This window comes from Geotrypetes seraphini, chromosome 15 (genome assembly GCF_902459505.1).
Source record: "Geotrypetes seraphini chromosome 15, aGeoSer1.1, whole genome shotgun sequence".
NCBI classification, from domain to species: Eukaryota; Metazoa; Chordata; class Amphibia; order Gymnophiona; family Dermophiidae; genus Geotrypetes; species Geotrypetes seraphini.
Window position 1 is genome coordinate 1,006,065 of NC_047098.1, and position 17,358 is coordinate 1,023,422.

Consider the following 17,358-nt stretch of genomic DNA (forward strand, 5'->3'; position numbering starts at 1 on the left):
ACACTAGTGCCTAGTCTATCTAGTGGTGGGGCCAGCCCTAAATCAATCCACAATGCCTCCTCCCTCATAAGAATAACCCTACTGGGTCGGGTCAATGGTCTATCTAGCCCAGGATCCCGTCTTCACAGAGGCCAATCTAACCTGGTGTGATTATATGCCAATTATGGGGCTCATTGATCCATGGTTTTGATAGCAGCAGCCCCCAAGTCACCTCTGCCTTATGAGCGTTTCCACCCTGGTGGCATCATTACATATGTTCACAGCTGCCCTCCTTATCCTCCCTAGTCTGAACAGATGCTTTTTGGGGGGTTCCACCTTTGTGTTAGCGTACTCCATTTTTTAAAATTTCTATGTATTAACCTTTATAAGGGGCTGACACCTTTTCATTGGACCAACGTATTACATTTTTGGGGGGCTTGTTTTTGGAAACCAAAGTCACCTCCTTCAAGACAGTAACTGTAAATAGGTTAAAGCCTCCGACAGTATGTGAAATATTGCATTTAATCCAAGAAAAATTGTATGTAATTGTATGTAACCTTCGAATTAAATAACTTTCCTTATGTTTTAGTATTGTCAGTTAAATCCCATTTAAGGTTTAATTTTCCTTTATTGTGTTTGTTTTTATTGTAAATGATATATTAATTAATTTTTTGAACAATTTGTACATCGCCTAGAAATGTGAATAGGCGATAAATCAAGACATTTAATAAACTTGGACTTGGAAACTTGGTATTGTCTTATTTCCAATTTTATGGGGTTTTTAAATGTATTACTCGTTATTAGTGACCTGGATTGGCCACTTTGAGAACGGGCTACTGGGCTTGATGGACCATTGGTCTGACCCAGTAAGGCTGTTCGTATAAAGAAACAATATGCTAGTTTGATATTAAAAGCACTAGGAGCTAGTGGGCTCATAATCTAGGTTTTGTACCTGGGGCAATGGAGGGGTAAGTGACAAGGAGCTCCAGTGGGAATTCAATTGGTTCCCTGGGATCTCAACCCACTCCACTAACCATTAGGCCACTCCTCCACACCAAAGTCCTTCTTGTGAATTCACTCCATTGCTTGTCTCTGTCGCCACCCTTTGGTTGGTCAGTGGGCCTGCTTCCTATTTGTGTCCTCATGGAATAACAGGCTACAGTGATAAGAAGCAGGTGAATGGCTGCAGGAAGGGAGTGGAAAAAAGTGCAGTGCCATGCAAGCTGTGTTCTGCCTCTTTTCCTGCAGCTGTGCATTTCTCCCTCCTCTTCCCTCATCAAGAGGCCACCAGCTGCCAACAAAGGACAATCAGATGCAGTGAGTTATCTAGAGGTTGATGAGGACATCTGACGTCAGCTTATATTTCTAATTAAGTACATTCCTTTGCAGCTCTATATCGAAAAGACTTTGAGATTTAGACAGGGAATGACAGCATTTATACTCTGAACCCAGCGCCTGGCATCTAAGATAGGGAATTCACTGCTGCAACTAGAGGACCAGCTTCTGAGCAGCAACGAAGGGGATAATGACGGCGCAGAGCACTGTGACCGCCCGTTCATTTTCTGTGAATAAACCACTTTACCACTTGTCCTGAATGAGCCAAACCCACCTGATTTTCTATACTCAGGACCTATGTTTGTAGTTCATTTTCAGCTGCCTTGGAGTCCATCAAATGAGATGGTGGGGGGTGAATAACGCAGGAGTTCCTGCTTCAGTTCAGAGCTCCTACCGAGTTATAAGACAGAGAATGAAGGTATAGCTCTTGCTATATTTTAGACAATTGGCAGGTAATTGATAACTCTGCACTTATAATGAGGCTCCCAGAGGCCCCCAGGGCAGAAACTAAGGAGGAGGTCTCTAATCTCTCCTCCCTGCTCCCTTTCCCCAGTCTTCCCACTTGCCATGATAACCACACATCAAACAACTTAGACAGACCCTCACCAAATGCAGAACAAGGGATCACAAATTAGTAATAGAAATATGAAAGCCAAATTCTACTGGGGATCCCAAGAAATTAAACTAAGCAAGTCCTGCAACATTGTAGAAAGCTTCTTGTGACCCTGGGCAAGTCACGTAATCCCCATTAACAATAGGGAAGACGAGAGGAATGGAGAAAGGATGGAGGACTACAGGGACCTCCTGGAACTGAGGGGCCCAGGCCAAAGTCTCCAGAATTGGGCTCTCACTAGCCCTGTTCCATGCCATTTCCTTCTCAGTGCACTCCAGTATCCCTACAGCTGGGTTCATAGACATAATCGCGGAAGACAAAGGCGCGCGCCGACAACTGAGCGCAAGACGGAGGTGCGCGCCAAAGAAAATTACTGTTTTTAGGGGCTCCGACGGGGGGTTTTGTTGGGGAGCCCCCCCACTTTACTTAATACAGATCGCGGCGGTGTTGTGGGGGTTTGGGGGGTTGTAACCCCCCACATTTTACTGGAAACTTTACTTTTTCCCTAAAAACAGGGAAAAAGTGACTTTGCAACGCTGTAATTTATTTTTAGAGAATTGTTTGAAAACAAACTGTCAGGAGAGGTAGAAGTTACAGTCCTTGGCTGTCAGTCTGCTTTAATAATCTTTGTTTCTGGACATTTTGAAAGGGAATCATTCTTCTCCCTCCGCCGTTTCTCAGATTTATTGGACATGATGCTTTTCAGGGTTTCTCTCTTGTCTCTGGGAGGAGACTTCACTTCTACAGCTCTGCAAATCCCAGTGTCGGCCGTGATTGAGATGCAGTAAGGAAAACATGGCCATCACTTTGATCACAGTTCCTGCACAGCACAGAGCGCCATAGCCATCAAGAACTTTTGTGGCTTTTGGCCCTGCCTTCCAGTTTTGAGGGGGCGCCACATATTTCCCTCTCCCCCTCCCCCCGCATTAAAAATCTTTACTGGCACCCCCACCGGTGCAGAGATCCACTGCTGACCCCTTTCCCTGCACTGCTCAGTGTGTGTAGGGAGTGCCACTGACTTCCTTGCTCCTGTGCAAGGCAGCAAATCTCTTTAGCTGGTGGGACTTCAGGATCATTACCAACTATTCAACAGGGGTTTTGATTTTGGAGGGGGCTATTGCTATCTCTGCCATAGGAAGTTACACTGCAGGGGGCAGAACTGGCAGGAGCAACAGCGCGAATGGAGGAAAATGGTCCACTCATCTTTTCTGTCGATTTTACTTTTGTTGCCAATAACAACCTGGGAAGGCAGCAAGAGAGTCAGCAGGAGGGAAGAGAGAGAGAAGTGGAAAAGCTGGAAGGCGGGAAAAGAGAGATGGGCTAATGATATATGGGGATGGAGGGAGAGAAAGAACATAAGAATAGCCAGACCAATGGTCCATCAAGCCCAGTAGCCAATCCAGGTCACAAATACCTGGCAAAAAACCCAGATAGTAACAGCATTCCATGCCACTGATCCAGGGCAAGCAATGACTTCGCCTTGTCTGGCTCAATAACAGACTGTGGATTTTTCCTCCAGGAACTTGTCCAAATCTTTTTTAAACCAGCTACATTAACTGCTCATATCACATCCTCTGACAATGCATTCCAGACCTTAAACAGATCACAATCTTTCTCATGTTCTTCAAATCAAATACCACATTCAGTCAATACCTGGCAGTGCTGGTTAGGGGAGAGAGAAAGATGGGGGAGAGAAAGACAGGGCGATGCTGGATTGGGGAGGGAGAGAGAGAGAATTGCAAATCAAATGACTGTATATCACACTGCTGTGTGAATTTTCTCTGAATGTTTAATGCAGTAGGGTTTCAGCAGGATATTAAAATCTTAAAAATAGCATAAATTAACATTCTACATTTGAGCTCACATAATGTAATTATTATCTTGCTTTGCAGTTTCTGGTTCTAATGTCCTTTTGTGGTCCAATTGATGCAGATCACTGGAGGCTTTTTCTTGTGTCGTCTAATAGGAGGATTAGCTGTAGAGTCAGGGCTTGAGTTTTTCTCCAATCAAAAGAAATGAAAAATTATTAAGTGAAGGAAAGAAACTCAAAATAAAATTGGGGCCTAGTACCGTGATATAAAATGTAAGAATTGCATTACTAGGACATAGAAAGGTCCATCAAGCCCAGGATCCTCTTTCCAACAGTGGCCAACCCAGGTCCCAAGTACCTGGCAGAAACCCAAATAGAAGCAACATTCCAGAGCCGAGATTGTGATGTCATAATGCCTCAGAGCCAAGCTCATCAGTGATGTCACAATGGCTTCATTGTCCTAGACTTGGCTCAGATGAGAACATAAGATCTAGGCCAGGATCCTCTTTCCAACAGTGGCCAACCCAGGTCCCAAGTACCTAGCTAGATCCCAAGTAGTATAACAGATTTGATGCTGCTTATCAAGGTTCAAGTTTATTAAAAATTTGATTAATCGCTTATTCAATATTCTAAGCAATGTACAAAAAAATAGTAAAATTACAAATTTCTAGGGGAAACAAAATAAACAAATAAGACTAACCCGACAAAACATATTAAACAAAAGGAAGAAATGGGGAAAGAAATACAAGTTGTTGATAGGAATTAAGACAAGTAGGGGGAAAAAAACAATAGGAAAGGTGAGAGCGGTGGACTTGAAATAAGTTGGGAAATAGGAATAAGCATTGGATTTCCCCAGGCCTTTGGACTTCTCTTGTAGGAAATTATCCAAACCTTTTTTTAAATCCCGTTAAGCTAACTGATTTCACCACATTCTCTGGCAACGAATTCCAGAGTTTAATTACACATTGTGTGAAGAAATAGAAAACAGAAGTATGCAGATATTGGAGCTGTAAAGAAGCAAAGTTCTCAGCTCTACTGGAATTGACCTCTGTCGGTCTGAATTTGTATTTCTTTGAAATGACTGTTGTCTGCACTGATATCCCTGAGTCTTGGTCCAGAGCACTTGCATCCATGAAAATCAGTGGTAGCAAATGGAGACCCTGCTCCAAAAGGTTTTATGTATTTATTTTAAAATTTTCTATCCCACTTATCAACTAAGCGGGTAACAGTCTTCTGTGCTGTCTTGGAAATGGGAAACTGCCAGAACAGGTTTAATTTCTTTCTTTCTTAGGATTTATTTTCTGCTTTTTTGAGGAGATTCACCCAGCAATAAGGTAGACGGAGACAATAGACAACTACAGCAGTAAATATATTCAAATAACAATACACATTACAGCGTAGTCTGCTACAGACAATAAAACATATGGTGTAAGTGAAGGTGGAACCTATTCTGTAAGACAAGACAAAAAAAGCATGTTTGGACAAGTTCCTAGAGGAAAAGTCTATAGTCTGTTATTAAGACAGACATGGGGGAAGCCACTGCTTGCCCTGTATCGGTAGCATGGAATGTTGCTACGCCTTGGGTTTTGGCCGGGTACTAGTGACCTGGATTGGCCACCGTGAGAACGGGCTACTGGGCTTGATGGACCATTGGTCTGACCCAGGAAGGCTATTTTTATGTTCTTATCTGTAGTTTTTTTTAATGTAAACCACTTTGTCTGTTGCCCAGAAAGGCAGTATATCAAGTCGGCGGCAAAGAAAGCCAACAGGATGTTGGGCTTGATAAAGAAGGGAATCACGAGTAGATCGAAAGAGGTCAGACCACACTTGGAATACTGTGTCCAACACTGGTCTCCGTACCTGAAGAAGGATATAACACTGCTGGAGAGGGTGCAGAGGCGAGCCACGAAGCTAGTAAAAGGTATGGAGAACTTGAGCTACAAAGAACGCCTCGGAAATCTGGGATTATTCACCCTTGAGAAGAGAAGACTGAGAGAGGATCTAATAGAGACTTTTAAAATATTAAAAGGAATCGACAAAATGGAGCAAGGGGAAAGGATGGAGAGCAAGAAACAGCGTTATTCACTTTGTCAAATGTGACTCGGACAAGAGGTCATGGACTGAAGCTGAGAGGGGTCATGGCCATGACAAATGTCGGAAAGTTCTGCTTCGCACAGCGGGTGGTGAACGCCTGGAACTCTCTTCCAGAAGATGTGGTGGAGGAAACCACCATTTTAGGATTTAAGGTAAAATTGGACGCACATCTTCTTGCAGGACACATTGAGGCCAGGTACGCCTGGCTGAGTCTCTGCGTGTGCGGACCACCGGACTGGATGGACCCCAGGTCTGATCCGGTGCAGGCATTTCTTATGTTCTTATGCTATTGACTGTTTGCTTTGAAGCAATTTATTCAAGAAGTACTTTTATTTTGGAACACTTACTTTTCGGGTTGAAAAATCTCCTTGAATTTGATAGCGTACCTTCAGTCTTAAGAGGAAAATTCCTTTTCATCGTTGGAGCAAATACTTCCCCATAGAGGACAAATCATGCAGGTTTGGAACCAGGAACTAAAATGAACTCCTGGACAAATGAGAACTCAGATCGAATTGATGGCCTTGTGTGGAACAACAATACTTTCAGTCTGTCTGAGGTGAGCCCTAAGGGCCTCAAGGAGATCATTGACAAGAGTCCCTCTCTTTATGCTGAAGGAGCCAGTGGTCAAATCTGATTTGCAAAAAGGAGCCCAGGACTACTGAAATGCTCTTTTGCAGATCTTACAAAAGTAGGGCTTCAAAAACTTCAGTTAAAACAGAATGCAAGAGCCCAGTTGGAATTTCATATTATGAAATGATAATATTAGGGAAGTTTTATTGTGAGCCGCTTAGGTTGTAAACAGATTCTAAATATTTTAAGTAAATAAAATATGAAAAGTTATGAGGATGTAACATCTGTTTTAAAAGCAGGACATTGTGGAGTTGAAGATTACGTTTCTGACTCATAAATCCTTACATGGAAATGATCCTCCTTATTTGAAAATGTGGCATCTTCCAAGTCAGTCACTGCATTCTGCTTGTCGAGCTTTGCTGGCTCTGCCAGGAAGAACTAAGTTGAAATCTACTGAATATAGAGCATTTGGTGATCTTATTGCTTTCAAATTGTTTTTAATTGAATGAAGGGTTTTATGTTGTGATATTCTGTGATTGTATATGGGCTTGTTGATGACCGTCGTAAGCCTTTTGAGGGAAAGGCAATATGAAAAAGCTGAGAAGTAGTTTCTATTTCTCTGTGTCAGGAACTTGACTCTGAGTCCTGCTGCTTTTTCCCTTACCCATGCTGTGGAAGAAGGATTTTACTGTTTTGCTTTCAAGTACAGCTGGACCTGACTGCTCTGATGGAGGACACAAGGTTACCAGCTTTGCCCAGTGGGTTTATTGTATTTATTTATTATTTCAAGACTTACTGTAACGCCTTTAACTGGCAAAACAGGACAAGGTGGTTTACAGGGCTAATAAAAAGTCAAAAGGAACGGCATTCATTAATAAGAAAGAGTCAAACACTCATAAAAAGGTACAAGATAGAGAGGAATGTAGAAATCACGAGTAGGGAAAGTAGATAGGGAAGAATTAGGGGAACCAGGGGGTGCCTGCCCGGAAAGCCATGTCGTAATTCCACTTTGCATGCTCTCCATTTGCAATGCAGGTGGGAAAATGGGACATCTTCTGAGGAGAGCTGACACAGTGACACAAACTTCAGCATTTAGAGCACTTCCTAGACAGCCCATTGCATCCTGCCCATCTTCCACTAACTTTCTGTTCTGTGACAGTGACTCTGCACTGGGAACATTTGCTCCTAACACCAAATGTACGTTAAATGCTAATCTCGTACAAAGTCAGCAGTGCCAAATGTACGGATTAACCAGCAGCTGAGCTGTGCTACCTGTTTGGGTTAGGCCTAAATTAAATGGGTAAGTTATCTGTCTAGCCGCTGAATATCACCAGTAAATGGAGACTTCAATGCACCAACTTTGCACTTCCCCTAATCCAGCTTCCAATTATGCAGAGAGCATCAGGTCATTTAGTGATTTGAATTCCCCAATACTAGGCGTACGTATAATTTTTGAAATTGTTTGACATATTAAGAAATGTGCTGTTTCTTGCCGGCAAAATCCTTTCCATGTCCTTTCCAAGGAGGCTACAAAGTCGTGGATGAAGGAGTGTGTCCCTGAGTTGTGAATTGCACCTGTTTCGTCATTAGAAATGATAATAATAACGTTATTCTTTTATACCAAAAGTTCTAGGCGGTTTACACTCAAAAGAGCTGGACAATCAGCGAAATACAATAATACAGTAAAAAATGCAAATATTTGTAAAATAGAATTTCAATAATAAAACTCACTAAGTAATAAACTTATCGAACAAAGTGGTCTTAATTAATTTCCGATAACATAGCTTGCTGAATACATTTACCTAAGCAAGATTGTTGTCTACCAGCTTGAAATGCCAGGGTCCTATCTAAGAAGGTCTTATATCGACACCCATTAATTTTGGGATAAGCAAATAAGTAGAAGTGGAATGAAGTGCTAAGGATGGTACAAAGCAGAAAAAGGAATAATTTTGAAGTGATTCTGGCTATTTAATAGCAGCCTGTGACAGAATTTGTTGGTCATTTGTGGATGTTGCACCTGAGTCAAGGAGTGATACGTGTCCTGCAGGAAGAATATGTTATCTAAAAATAGAAATGAGACTTTTGACAGCATCCAGTGGAAAATCAGGCGTTTCTTTCTAGTTTATTCCTGAGGTTGTGGTATTGTTGTTGTTCAAAAATCTTACGCTATTTTCAATAAAGGAGGTCAAGAAAGGAAGAAAAGGAAGGAGAAGGAGAAGGGAGTGAGAGAGGGAGAGGGAGAAGGGAGAGAGAGAGGGAGAGGGAGAAGGGAGGGAGAGAGGGAGAGGGAGAAGGGAGGGAGAGAGGGAGAGGGAGAAGGGAAACGGGCTTATTGAGCAGAATGCAGTGAAGAGAAGGAGAAAAGCACAGAATCGCTGAACACATCAGGAAACTAGTGTGGAGATAAGGATTGGCGATCCATCCTTTCAAACAGATCTGGAAGAAGGAAAGCCTGTGGACATGATGGAGAGGCGGAAGAGGGAAGTTTGGGTGAGGTGAAGAGAGCAGAATCCAGGCTAAAAGGGTTGCTGGCACTGGAAGATGAAAGCTCACTGGTTGCCCATAAGGATACCCTGTCCTGGGCAGCACCTCCAAGAACTGACGGAGCCCAAACCGGAAAGAGATCTAGCATTTCCTGCTCTTGAGGTTCTTAGTTCCTCTTTAGCTCTCATTTGACCTGACTCTGTATCTGGAGTTACCTCAGAGTTCCTAGACTAGTCCCACAGCAAAGTGGGGTGACTGTGGAGATGGGAATTCCTCAGAAAATATGGCACCATTTCGTCACTATATTCTGTTGTTCGCTGGCAATCCTCTTGCTAACCCTTTTTTCCCTTCTTGTTCATGTTACATTTTGAATGTCTTGTTCACCTTGTTAAGCTAATTGGCCTCCAGTCTTGTTCTCTGCAAATTTAATTGGATACACTCACGAGGCTGCAGCCACTCTCTCGGCGTCTGGATCAGAAGCTGTCTCCTCCCTCCGCTCGTCCTCTGTTGCTCACTGTGCTGATGTCAGGAGATGATCTGAAATGTTACAGGTTTTTCTTCACTGCATAAAGCGTTTCATCTATTTCAGATTAATGCTTAGCAAAGGCAGATTGCAAATGTTAAGCACGGGCCCACGGCTGGACATTAATGATTCCATGTTAATCTTCCTTTTCCTTCATATCGTAAGCTCACTTTCTTCCTCTATAAATTATATATTTTCCACTATACACGGGGGGGGAGGGGTTAGGGTTAATTGTATAACTGGGTGCCATAAGTTAGGTTTTAGATGAAGCTAATTCTATCATAACATCTGTAGGCCAAGATTCGTACGGATTTTTTTCCTATTCTCCGGGGTACTAGACAAGGCTGAGGGGGAGGGTGGGGGGATAGGTTGGGTTGGTAGGGTGGGTTTGATGGTTTTAGTATATAAATTTGAGCTATCTTGTTGTTTTCTGTTTTGATTCTGATTGTTATGCTCAATAAAATATATTTAACAATAAAAGAATTTGGTGGGAACCCAATCATCACTCAAGGAACTGCTACTTCTGCATGGTGGATCCTTCCAAACATCGAATTGGCAAGCATGCATCTGCAATCACATATCTGGACATTCCTTCATCCATCGCCCTGGTGCCACATTGCCCTGAGCTCCCCATACCAACTCCCCTAGAAAGAGATCAGCTGTCTTCAGAAGAAAGCAGCAAGTAAAGGAGGAGATGTTGTAGATGGACTGGAAGGAGCTTTGACGAAGACTTCAGTAGTTGGAACCTAAGAACAATACTGGGCAGAGCTTTGGATTCTTGCCCAGAAATAGCTAAGGAGAAGAAGAAAAAAAAACCCCAACAAATTTTAAGATTGAATCAGGTTGGGCAGATTATATGGACCATTTGGGTCTTTATCTGCCATCATCTACTATGTTACTATGTTATTATATTGTAGTTCCAGTTTAGCAGCTGATGAGAAAACCCCAGGCTATCCAAACAAAAAAAAGACCTCAATGACTTGAGCAAAGATTGTGGTCTCACCAAGTCCAATGCCGAGCTTTTGGCATCTAGGCTCAAGCAATGAAAATTTTTGGATGAAAGTGTGCAAATCACAGATCAGAGGAAGTGTTACCAAGCTTTTTCCACCTTTCTTCACCCATCAAGAAGGGCTTTGCTTCTGCCACAATGCAACCAGTCTGTTTGAGGCAATTGGAATCGCCTTTTACCCAAGAGAGTGGTGTCTCTTCATTGATAGCTCATCCAGAAGCATCAAAAGCCATGTTGCTCCATGTTGCTTCGAACTTCACGGTATAGCGGTATATAAGAAATAAATTATTAAAATAAATTATTATAACAGCAACAATCATCTGTCTTTTCCACTGGCTCATTCAGTGCACCTCAATGAGGATTACAACAGCATCAATATCTTACTAGGCACCTTGAAGTATGATGAGTATGGCTGGGAGGTCATCAGAGACTTCAAAATGGTGGTTTTACAGTGTCCCTGATATCTCTGCCTTTAGGACAGAGGGACACAAAGATGTACTACAAAAGTAGGACTTGCCACAGCAGACCAAGTTCTTTGTGGGGAGAAATGTCAAATGGGAACCACTGGTGGAGCCCCAGAAGGTGCTGATGTCATCACTGCACGGCATCTAGAAAACCTAGCAAGACTCCACTTCTGCCTTGATGTACTTCTAAAATACTTCCAGGAAAAATTTGATTAATCATACCATGCTAATGTAATTGTGACAGTTTTTTGTAATATCGCTGTCTGTATATAGTCTCTTATTTATTTTTTATTTTATTTTAAAATTTTATATACCGTTTAAAACTAAACGGTTTACATAATTTACATACATAATTTAAAAACAAAAACATGATAAAATAAACATACAAACAATCCTCAGAAATCATGTCTACAAAATAATACCATAGCTTGCATAGTAAAGATCATGAATAATTCATCTACTCTGCCAGAGAGGAATATGATTAGCTAGAGAAAGGCGTCGACAAATCACTGCGTCTTAAGTCATTTTCACGGCAGTTTCGTATCTGACCCACCAGGGAGTTCCATATCTTAACTCCTGCACAACAAAAGGTCATTTTACCAGTCTCAACAAACCTTGGATTCACGGTCACCTTCAGTAAAGCTAGATTCACAGAGCGCAATGATCTTTTTGGTGTCTAGCTAAGTATATTATTTTTAAACAATTCTGGAATGTTTCCATACAAGAACTGATGACAAATCATTACTGCATTATACTGTACAATGCAATTTATGTAGATGTGGCGAAATGTGATCTGTAAACCACTCTGAACTGTTTGTGGTATTGTTATTATTAATATCAGTGTCAATGAGGGGATAGGGGTCAGTGCCGAAAAATAAAATCTAATTTCGTGATCAAGATTAAAAAAAACAAAACAACCCGATGGCTGCTACTTGAATATCACTCAATTAGTTTAAGCTTAACTAGATGGACAGTGCAGAAGTGATCATCGCATTACCCCAAAGTTCAGCACCACTATTCACGTGGACAGCAGCACTGAGACTCACCACAACCTCCAGATGTTCAGCACCACTACTCATAGAAACATGGTGGCAGATAAAAGCCAAATGGCCCATCCAGTCTGCCCATCCGGAGTAACCATTATCATTATCTTTTCCTCTTCCTAAGAGATCCCACATGCCTATCCCAGGCTTTCTTGAATTCAGACACAGTCTCTGACTCCACCACTTCTTCCAGGAGACTATTCCATGCATCTACCACCCTTTCTGTAAAAAAAGTATTTTCTTAGATTGCTCCTCAGCCAATCATCTCTTAACTTCATCCTATGCCCTCTCATTCCAGAGCATTTACACCACGTAGGTATTTAAACGTCTCTGTCATATCTTCCCTCTTCCGCCTTTCCTCCAAAATATACATATTGAGATCTTTAAGTCTGTCCCCATACACCTTATGATGAAGACCACTCACTCCCATTAATATACATAACTTATACTATAGGTGGACCTCTGAGGCTCAGCAATCTCTGCTGGAAATATGTTTTGTGGAAGGTATTCTAATGATACTTGGTGGAGCAGGGGGTAAGTGTTCATTTTTTCTATCATTCTTTTGCAGTGATAGGAGTTCAAGAAATGGTTCTTTTTCTCCAGCAGGCTGAGGCATCAGAGGGTTGTGTCCACTTTGAGGAGATTTTGGGATGTGTGTCTCGCAAGTCCCGAGGAGGGCTTGGTGATCCACTGGAGAAGTGAAGGAAAGTGAGGTGAACCTGGCTAAGGAGACCAGCAAATAAAGCTGACTGCCTGACCATGTTCTCTGGAGAAAAGGCTATGCAAAAAGAAAGGGACTTCTGATTGTCCCAAAAAATCTGGAGTATCTTTCCTGAGGTGGCCCATCTACAAAATTGATGGGAATTGTCTTCTTGCTTCTATGGATAAAACCTTCATCCATTTTTATTTTTTTTTTAACTGCACTGCCAGACCTTTTTCTGGGCATTGCATCTTCAAGGGAATGCTCACTGAGAGTGCTGGAGATTGAAGAGGGACCCCTAAAATCCGGGGTTGAAACCTATCTTCCTCTCAGCCAGTACATGTCCAGAGGACCTTCCAGTTTCCAACCTCAAAGACATCCTGAGAACTTCATTTCAAAGTTTAAAAGATAACTTTGTGGAACTATGTGCTCTTTTAATGTAAAGCATAGTTTTTTCAGAAGCGTTAACAATTGCAGACAAAAGCATGACAAACAGAGAGAGGACTACAATGTCTAATAATAATGTTGCAGTTCTGTCAGACATCTGGAAGCCACCATTTTACAAAACATTGCCACGGTTTATCAGAAATGGATGTTTCACAAACATTATAAGATAATGCAAGTGAAATCAAATTTACTGGAAAATCTCTTCAACAAGGCAACACATGTCACAATTTGCATGATTGTAGGTAGGTAAATTAAGGGATTCAGGACTGAAAATTCTAAGTTAAAAGGATGAGAAATATCTCAAATTAGAAAGCGAAGCCTGACACATAATTACAAACTAGGCTTCTTGACATTTCATACCTTTGATGGATCTAACAGAGTTAATGGGGCCTGTATTTATTTATTTCTTAAGAATTATTTACTGCGTTTTGGGAATAATATATAGAATTAAAAGGAATAAAGGTAATACCTTTTTTTATTGGACTAACTTAGTGCATTGTTTGATTAGCTTTCAAGGTGACCCTTCTTCAGATCAGAAATAGGCAAATATTGACAACTGCCAGTATATGTAAGAGAAACATCAAAGCGTTAAACACAGCTCTCAGACTAATCTATTCACTCAGAAAATTTGACCACATCACCACTGCCTACCTAGACTCACACCGGCTACCCATACAAGCCAGAATCCAATTCAAATTATACTGTCTATTATACAAAGTAATAAACGGAACTGCACCTACCTACCTAAACAATCGCCTAAATCGAAACTTTTCACCCAGAATTAGGAGAACCCAGACCCCATTCTCCTACCCACCTCTCAAAGGTACCCAACGCAAAAAACTATACGACAGCCTCCTAGCTACTAAAAGCAGCGAAACTTGACCCCTCCATATCCAACCTATTGACTGCAACAACAGACTTTAAAGCATTCCGAAAAGAAATAAAAACACTACTATTCAAAACACATATTCAGTTAACCATCATACTAAATTCATTACTCCTCATTATCTCTACTCTGTATTCTCTGACTGTACAACGTCTTCCTCACAATTTGTGTTCAGTTAGCGCGTTCCATGTATCCACCACCCTCTGGGTGAAAAAGAACTTCCTGGCGTTTGTTCTAAACCTTTCCCCTTTCAATTTGTCCGAGTGCCCCCTTGCCCAAAGCTTCCCTCTGACGCAGCTTCCTGTTTCTGCCTGAGCGCATGGTGGGGTGGGGCGGGGCAGGGGCCCAGTGTACTTGTGTGCCTAGGGGCCCTCGACAAATTAATCCTGCCCTGGTCACATACAGAAGATCCCCTTCCAATTGTACTACCCTTTTCTGTCTCTCTATCCTATCTGACGTGTAGTTCTCCCCCTCCACTCTTACGTCCCCGTGTGGATGTCTGTTGAATTGTCTGTGTCCCCCAATTTTATTTTTATTGTTTTTCAATATATATATTTCATGTCTACCGCTTAGAAGCCTGATAAGCGGAATATCAAATTTTAATAAAACTTGAATATTGAGAAGACTTCAAAAAGGAGTCTTCCAAGCAACAGTCGTCAATTTCAGCAACTCAGTTACCCTCATTCCAAAGTGCTTATGCAGTCAGAATTGTATTAACGTGAAAAGGCTGTTAGCAGGGATCCAGCACCTTGATGTAGAAGAAGTGAAGGTGCCAGAAGCAGAGGAGACGTCACATGTGCTGCCTGGGATGCTCATTAGAGAATGTCTTGCTTTTAATGTGAATGCCCTCATTTGCAGAACAGCAAACACAATAACTAACATCTGGTTAAACTCCCTGCCAGCTGTTGCTTGACAACACGCATACCTAGATTAGTGTTGACTAATGCATATTTCCTTTTGATTTTTCCTCTGTCCTAAAAGAAGCAGAGCTGGCTTGGAAAGAGAAACATCTGCTGTGTTGGAAGAGAAACAGAGTACCGAAATGGGCACCCGGGCCACTTGTCTCACTTGGTTTGGCAGAATTTGGGCCAAAATGATCTTTTGCTGTCACAAGCTGTTGTCACAAATTCTTTCGAGGGCCATAAGGGAAGACCATGGGCCATAATTCTATGGCAGTCGACTTGTGCAACCTCTACAAATCAACCTTTCACCTTCCTGTCAGAATGTTCCCAGTGCAATGATTCATTCCAACCAGCCCACTAATTACCAGCACAAGCTCTGCTTTTATCTGGAAAAATAAAATTCTAACTGCCCGTGCTCGACATAACTGGTTGTTTTAATAAGTAATTAGGTTGGTTTTTATGTTATTGTTCGGATGAGGAGACAGAGCAAATGGACTTATTACACTAGGGCTCAGGAATGTGTAGAGTTATTCATTCTGTAGGATTCTGGCAATGTTTTCTGCAGCACTCATGAAGGTGAAAATGACAGTATGGGATACTTCACATCAGGGCAGGATTAACCAAGAGGCCAAGTAGGCACGTGCCTAGGGCCCGAAATGGTCAGGGGGGCCCGATGAAGGAAGGCATCAACATTGTTTTTTTCCAAACGGGGATGGGCCCCTCCAGCATTGATCGGCAATTCGCCCCCCCCCCCCCCCCCCCATTGAAGGAAAGTAAGAAAGGCAACGGGAACTGTAATTGTGCAAGCGATGCTGCTTGCCCAAAGCTTCCCTCTGACGCAGCTTCTTGTTTCCACCTGGGCGCATGGTGGGGTGGGGCGGAGCAGGAGGCCCAGTGTACTTGTGTGCCTGGGGGGCCCTCGATGAATTAATCCTGCCCTGCTTCACATAGCTGAATGCGTCTCGCTTTGACTATAACGAAATGCATGAGCTAAATCTGAATCCAAGCATAAAAGAGACAAGAAGAACTGGAGCTGCAAAGGCTCATATCCAGGCTGCTTATCGGCTACAGGTAGCTTGCATCAGGCATAGTTTGTTAGGTAAGAAATCCAGATGAAAAAGCAATAGCATGCGTTGAACAAATCAGATGACTTGAAATAGCTTCCGCATCCTCTTCCCCCACCCTACGGTTTTGATACAGCAGGACAACATAGAGTTAACCAGATGTCCAGGAAAACCTGGACATTGCCTCTTTTTAGAGGACTGTCTGGAGGGATTTCCAAAACCTGGCAGTTTGTCCAGGGTAGGGTTACCAGACATCCAGATTTCACCGGACATGTCCTCCTTTTGAGGACAGGGATTGCGCACGTGATTTCATTGCAGGGCATCTACACATGCATGGATTTCCTCCCTGCCCAACAAGAGCCAGGAGCAGGGCTGGAGTGTGGGTGGAATTGGATGGGTGGGTCTAGGAAGTCCAGTCCGGTGCTATATGCACACGCATGTGCAAGATGTTGTCGTGTTGATGTCCACGCATGCGCAGAGGCCCTCCAGACGCAGCCCCAAACTGGGAGGTTTGTGTGGGGGCAGGGCTGGGGATGGAAGGGGGCAGGGCCAGGAAAGAGGAAATCTAGCAACCGGGACAGAGATCTTTCACTGCAGGTGAAGGAGGAGGAAGTCTGTATTGTGGGAGCATTTACCAATATTTAGTGGTTAGATAATGCATGATGCTGTGGTGTTCACGATTGTTCCTACACACAAAGTTTGCTCGTCATAACAGCTGAACCTGCCACTGCTGGGTCAGACCAGAGGTCCATCATGCTCACGCAGTGGCCCTCTGGTCAAAGACCAGCACCCTAACTGAGACTAGTCCTACCAGCGTACATCCTTGTCTTGAATCCATGGAGGGTGTTTTCCCCTATGACAGATTCCAGTTTTCTACCCCTCTCTGAGTGAAGAAGAACTTCCTTACATTCGGACGGAATCTATCCCCTTTCAATTTCTTTCAAGATAAGCTGGAGAAGCTGTGATGGCTTTGAGAAGCCAGAACTGTGGGTTCTGGGTTTATTTTGTGTTTCCAGTATTGAGAGACTCAAGCTAAAGGGTTTTAAAGACACTATTGCTTTCTTTTTGAACCTTGGATTGTTTATACCTGGATGCAAGAAGGCTGGTTTAAAAGTGTTGGGTTGTTGTTTTTTTGCCTGAATAAACTAGATCCTTCCTTTATAAAACATACTTACCTTGTGCTTTGGTGTTTTTCTGTGGTTGCCTTTTCTTTTCCTTGTGCAGCCCGCAGTGGCTCACAAGAGTTTTCTCTTGTCACTGGTGCCCTGGGACCCATTGCCCAGAGGCTGCTGGTGACAAGGTGTACACATGGGCTGAGTCGATTAGGACTCATATACTTAATATATAGAGTGCTAATATTTATGCCTGTATCTCCTCCTCTCAGGTGCACACAGGGGGGCGCTGGCACCCGTCCTCCTCTCTGCCCCCAGTCCTT

At 42.7% G+C, this 17,358-nt stretch overlaps 1 protein-coding gene across 3 annotated transcripts in view; it reads left to right on the forward strand.

Annotated features, from left to right (window-relative positions):
- IGSF21 (immunoglobin superfamily member 21) overlaps positions 1–17,358 on the forward strand; it is a 298,172-nt gene that overhangs the window by 264,599 nt on the left and 16,215 nt on the right. The window lies entirely within an intron of this gene.